This window comes from Pongo pygmaeus, chromosome 5 (genome assembly GCF_028885625.2).
Source record: "Pongo pygmaeus isolate AG05252 chromosome 5, NHGRI_mPonPyg2-v2.0_pri, whole genome shotgun sequence".
Taxonomy (NCBI): Eukaryota; Metazoa; Chordata; class Mammalia; order Primates; family Hominidae; genus Pongo; species Pongo pygmaeus.
Window position 1 is genome coordinate 53,981,452 of NC_072378.2, and position 7,089 is coordinate 53,988,540.

Here is a 7,089-nt window from a genome sequence, read left to right on the forward strand (position 1 = left end):
ATTTCTGGAGACAAGGAAACCTAGATCAAAGTGTCAGCAGGATTGGTTTCTCCCAAGGCCTCTCTCCTTAGCTTGTAGATGGCCATCTTCTCCCTGCGGTTTCACATAATCTTTCTTCTCTGTGAGTCTGTGTTCAAATTTCTTGTTCTTATAAAGACACCGATCATGTTGCATTAGGGCCCACTCTGATGGCCTCATTTTAACTTAGTTACCACTTTAAATTCCTTATCTCCAAAGAAAGTCACATTCTGAGATACTGGGAGTTAAGAGAGTTCAAAAATGAATTTTGGGGGGACACAGTTCAGTCCATAACATTCTTGAACCCATCTATAAAGTATTTTAGGTATGATTACAGTAGAAACAAAAATCCTACATTTTCCAGAAAATACATTCTCCTATTTACTAGCATTCTGTTATCATACATATTACTACAGCACTTCACAAATGGGTTCCTAGGAAACACAGTTTCATGGGATGTTTTTAAAAGACACTGCTTGATAAAAGTGGTCCATGGTCAAATAAGTTTGGGAAACAAACAAACAAAAAGAGCCGGGTTTCTCAAACTTGGCTTACCTGGTAACACCTTTTAGAAAGGTGCTCTGTAGAACAAAGTTGAAAGAAGCTGGCTTATGGCAAATTTTAAGACTATAAAAATTGTAGTGGTATTGTTAGGAGCACATATATATATAATTGCCCTTAATGGCGTGAACCCGGGAGGTGGAGCTTGCAGTGAGCCAAGATCGCGCCACTGCACTCCAGCCTGGGCAACAGAGCGAGACTCCGTCTCAAACAAACAAACAAACAAACAAAAAATAATGCCATTAGTCACTGAAAAATTATAATAATACTCTTATGTATGTATTTTACTACCACAGAGCAACAAAAAGTAACTAAAAACTTGGTAGTGTTATTATTTTTTATTTTTAATTTATTTTTATATTTTTTTTTCTCAACCTCACATCATTGACATGTAGTAATATTTTAAGACTATCTTTTACGACTGGAGTCTAGAACACAAACAAACATAAATTTGAGAATTGAAGAAGAGTTAATTGATGTTAACCCTAATGTCCATTAGTTGAGAGCCATTGGCTAACAGATCTGGCATGAGATTGAAAGTAAAGACAGCATCTTCCATGGAGGCCTTGCAGTGTTCCTAGATCCACTTTACGTAAAAGAATGAAAATGACAGAAAAGTATAAAGAAACAATTAAAACCATCCAAAGTCTGACTAGCTAAAGGAAATCACTGTGCATATTTCAAATTGCTTCCATTCTTTTTACTACGCTTACTTATATTTGTTGCATAGTTGTTATTTTATTGCATATTAGGCTCCATAATCTGTGTCATGTACTAAAACCACATGATGATTATTTTATCATGTCATTAAAAATTATTCATAAATACCTTTTCTAGCAGTTGCAAATTCTACATGCCATTCATTCCAAAACATAACATTTATAACTGTTTCTGTATCAGTAGACTTTGGGTTGTCTAATTTTTTAAAATTATAAGTAGCACTATGAAGAGATATTGTTATACTGATATACATGAATATATATATATAATATGCACTTTGCATTTCTGATCATCTTCTTATGATAGATTCCTAGAAATAGACTATCTCAGTAAAAATATGAATATTTTAAAGCTCTTAGGTTAGTGCTATCGAAGTGTGGGAAAGTGCCCATTTTGCTTTATCTCTGCCAGTGTTGTGTTATTATACTCTTAAAAAAAACCGACTCTACTAATTTTGTTAGCAAAAATTAATTCCATTTTCAGTTTCATTTCCTTGATTACAAGTAAGTTTGTTTATTTTTCTATTCATTCATTAGCTTTCCCTTTTTCTTTTCTTTTTTTTTTTTTTTCAGATGAATTCTTTCTCTGTCGCCCAGGCTGGAGTGCAGTGGTGCAATCTCGGCTCGCTGCAACCTCTGCTTCCCGAGTTCAAGCAATTCTCCTGCCTCAGCCTCCCAAGTAGCTGGGATTACAGGCACGTGCCACCACACCCAGCTGATTTTTGTATTTTTAGTAGAGACGGGGTTTCACCATGTTGGCCAGGATGCTCTCAGTCTCATGACCTCAGGTAATCCACCCACCTTGGCCTCCCAAAGTGCTGGGATTACAGGCGTGAGCCACCATGCCCGGCCTAGCCTTCCCTTTTTTCTTAATTTTTATTTTTAAAATTTTAATTGTGGTTAAAATACATATAGCATAAAATTTACCAGTTAACCATTTTTTAAGTGTACAGTTCTGTAGTTAAGTAAATCCATGTTCAACCAATCTCCAGAACCCATTTCATCTTGCAAATTGAAACTGTACATTCGTTAAACAACAATATCCCATTCCCTCTCCTTATAGTTCCCAGCAATCACGATTTACCTTCTGTATCTGAATTTGACTACTCTAAATACCCCATATAATTAGAAAAATACAATACTTGTCCTTTTGTGGCTGGTTTATTGAAATTAGCGTGTCCTCAAGGTCCATTTATGTTGTAGCATGTGTCAGAATTTCCTTTTTTTAAAGGCTAAATATTTTATTGCATGTATATACCAACCACATTTTCCCCTCTTTGGTTTTTTAAAATCTTTATTTGTTTTTATTTTGTTAACCTTTATTTCCAGTCCAGGGGTACATGTGCAGGTTTGTTACTTAGGTAAATTGTGTGTCACAGGGGTTTGGTATACAGAGTATTTTGCCACCTAGGTAATAAGCATAGTACCTGATAGGTAGGTAGCTTCTCAATCCTCACCCTCCTCCCACCCTTCACCCTCAAGTAGGTCCTGGTGTCTGTTGTTTACTTCTTTATGTCCTTGTGTACTCAATGCTTAGCTCCCACTTATAAGTGAGAACATGTGGTGTTTGGTTTTCTGTTTCTGCACTAGTTTTTAGGATAATGGCCCCCAACTCCATCCCTGTTGCTGCAGAGGACATGATCTTGTTCTTTTCCATGGCTCTGTGGTGTTCCATAATGTGTATGTACCATATTTTCTTTATCCAACCTACCATTGATGGGCATTTAGGTTGGTTCCATGTCTTTGCTATTGTAAATAGTGCTGCAGTGAACATACACACGCACGTGTCTTTATCCTAGAATGATTTTTATTTCTTTGGGTATATACCCAATAATGGGATTGCTGGGTTGAATGGTAGTTCTAAATTCTTTGAGAATCACCAAGCTGCCTTCCACAATGGCTGAACTAATTTACTTTCCCATTAGCAGTGTGTGAGCATTCCCTTTTCTCCACAACCTTGGCAGCATCTGTTGTTTTTTGACTTTTTAATGACAGCCATTCTGACTGGTGTGAGACGTATATGCCACATTTCGTTTAAGTCTGCATTAAATCTGTAGATAACTTTCAGTAGTACTGAATCATAACAGTATTAAGTTTTCCAATCCATTAACACAAGACGGCTTTTCAAGCTTTTCCTTTTTTGTGAATTTTTTTTCATATCCTTTGCCTTTTCTAGGCAGTCTTAATATCTTTAATTGTCAATGTTTTTCAACTCTTTATATATTAAGGACATTCACCTTTTGTTATATTGTGTCACATATTTTCCCCACCTAGCTATTCAGCTTTCCATTTTATTTTTTTTGGGGGGGGTGGGGGCGGGTGGAATATCACTCTGTGGCCCGGGCTGGAGTGCAGTGGCATGATCTCGGCTCACTGCAACCTCCACCTCCTGGATTCAAGTGATTTTCTGCCTCAGCCTCCTGAGTAGCTGGGATTACAGGGACTCACCACCACACCCAGCTCATTTTTGTATTTTTAGTAGAGACAGGGTTTCACCATGTAGGCCAGGCTGGTCTTGAACTCCTGACCTCAAGTGATCCTCCTGCTTCAGGCTCTCAAAGTGCTGGGATTACAGGCATGAGCCAACGCACCCAGCTCAGCTTTCCGTTTTCTTGATGATGTTTTGCTATGAGTTTTATATCAACTTAAAGTTTACAGTAGTCTTTTGAATTTTTTTAAGGATAATTTTTTAAAACTGCACTCAGCTAGAAAAATAGCTAGCATTTATTGAGTGCTTACTATTCTATAGGCACTATCTTAAATGCTTGACATGTACTAGTTCTTTTATCCTCACAACTCTGTAAGTGCTATTATTACCATCCCTACTTTGCATATGAAGAAACTAAGGCATAAGCAGGTTAGATAACTTCCCCAAGGTCACAGTTAAAGTCAAGCAGTCAGATGTCAGAGACCTTGTTCCTTGAGCTCTATGTTCTATTGCCTCCTGTCCTTATTTATGCCTTTTCCTCTCTATTCATGATCAATCGTTTTATATGTTTATCAGGGAAAATGAATAAGAAGCAGGGAGTCTTTTTTTATTATACTTTAAGTTCTGGGGTACATGTGCAGAACGTGCAGTTTTGTTACATAGGTATACACGTGCCATGGTAGTTTGCTGCACCCATCAACCCATCACCTACATTAGGTATTTCTCCTAATACTATCCCTCCCCTGGTTCCCCCACCCCTGACAGGCCCCGGTGTGTGATGTTTCCCTCCCTGTGTCCATGTGTTCTCATTGTTCAACTCTCACTTACGAGTGAGAACATGTGGTGTTTCGTTTTCTGTTCTTGTGTTAGTTTGCTGAGAATGATGGTTTCCAGCTTCATCCATGTCCCTGCAAAGGACATGAACTCATCCTTTTTTATGGCTGCATAGTATTCCATGGTGTATATGTGCCACATTTTCTTTATCCAGTCTATCGTTGATGGGCATTTGGGTTTGTTCCATGTCTTTGCTATTGTGAATAGTGCTGCAATAAACATGTGTGCATGTGTCTTTATAGTAGAATGATTTATAATCCTTTGGGTATATACCCAGTAATGGGATCGCTGGGTCAAATGGTATTTCTCATTCTAGATCCTTGAGGAATCGCCACACTGTCTTCCACATGGTTGAACTAATTTACACTTCCACCAACAGTGTAAAAGCATTCCTATTTCTCTACATCCTCTCCAGCATCTGTTGTTTCCTGACTTTTTAATGATCACCATTCTAACTGGCATGAGATGGTATCTCATTGTGGTTTTGATTTGCATTTCTCTAATGACCAGTGATGATGAGCTTTTTTCATATGTTCGTTGGCTGCATAAATGTCTTCTTTTGAGAAGTGTCTGTTCATATCCTTTGCACACTTTTTGATGGGGTTTTTTTCTTGTAAATTTGTTTAAGTTCTTTGTAGTTCTAGGTATTAGCCCTTTGTCAGCTGGATAGATTGCAAAAATTTTCTCCCATTCTGTAGGTTGCCTGTTCACTCTGATGATAGTTTCTTTTGCTGTGCAGAAGCTCTTTAGTTTAATTAGATCCCATTTGTCTATTTTGGCTTTTGTTGCTATTGCTTTTGGTGTTTTAGTCATGAAGTCTTTGCCCAAGCCTATGTCCTGAATGGTATTGCCTAGGTTTTCTTCTAGGGTTTTTATGGTTTTAGGTCTTACGTTTAAGTCTTTAATCCATCTTGAGTTAATTTTTGTATAAGGTGTAAGGAAGGGGTCCAGTTTCAGTTTTAAGAAGCAGGGAGTCTTTGCAAGCTCAAGGTAGGATCTTTGTCAAACAGGAAATATGGTATTATGCAGCAGTGAAACGAGGTCAGTTCTGAGTCCTCAGTCTAGGTTACAGGAGCAAAGTTAAGAGTTTGTTCTTACGAGGACTAGAACTGAGTCTGTCTCTAGGTCAAGAAAAACACTGTGGCAAAAATGAGAACATTAAGCAACTAATTCAAAATTTCATATGGAACGGTTTCAATAAGCATCGGGTAAATGACTTCTTATGGTGAGTGCTCAGCAGTGCTCACTAATACTGGTTGATTGAGAGTGATATTTACAATACCAAACAGTCATGTCACTAATAGTATAACAACTTTTTCTTACCAGGGGCTTTTTTGAGCCAGTAAAGGAGAGGATCTTCCCTAGGATTTTTGTTTGTTTTTAAGCTTAGCAATGTGCTAACCCCATCCCTTCTACATCCATTAAAGAGAATGCACCCTAGGCTCTCTAGACCAAACTCAGGCATGCTCTACTTGTGGCATGCATTCAAAAGGAGGAGAACATGGTGAAAACGTCTTGAATATCATTCTAGTAACCATAGTGATACCAAAGCAAACCTGGATTCTTATCTCATATCTTGTTTATTTTTCAGAAAGAATTTATTTACACATAGACCTTTCATTTTGAAAAAGATGCCCCTCTTTGTTATTTGATTGTGTAAGTGATGTTTTGTTGGCCTTGCTTCACAGCAAGTCTCTGTAATACCTCGGTATGTTGCCAGTGGCTGTCTCTGTCCTCACAAACAAATCTTCCATACTTGTCTGACTTGGGCAGCCAGGCTATGGGGTCCAAGGAGGGATAGAATACCTGGAAAGTGACAGCAATGTTTTTGGGGTCAGAACTCTCGAAGTGGCAAAGTTATTCAAGATCCAGCTGCAGAATGAATGAGCATGTTCTCTGCTTTTAAAACAAATTTTATTTTTACAAAAGAAGTAATAAAGCTGGGTGTGGTGGTGCTCGCCTGTAGTCCCAGCTGCTCAGGAGGCTGAGATGGGAGGATTGCTTGAGCCCAGGAGTTTGAGACTAGCCTAAGCAATACAGTGAGACTCCATCTCTAAAAAAAAAAAACAAAACAAAAACAAAAACAAAAAAAGAAAAGAAAAAGGAGTAATAAAGAGATATATTTGTGCCTCACTGCACTAAAGGGCTTTGAGGAAACAGTTCTAGGCTCTCCACAGAATTTGGAAATGCATCCTGGGGGGCTGGACTGTGAAAAACATCTGAGACATAAGCTCTATGTGACACTTGGTGAATACTCATGAACATTCAGGGTTCTTGAGGGCCTGAACTGCTTGTTTTGGTAGCCTTGCATTTTCAGTGCAACAATCCCTGGCATCGAGATTATTTGTTAGCTGCCAGATGCAACTTTCCACTGCATTGTCAACACTTTTTCAAAACAGGGCACTGAGGACTTCAGTAACTTCCCAGCAGCTACAAGGAATCTTGGGAACCTTTTCTCTAGGCAGAGCAGGCTATTTAATACCCCATTTGTAACAGGGTGATTTGAAGATACCTTGAAAGCCAACCTAA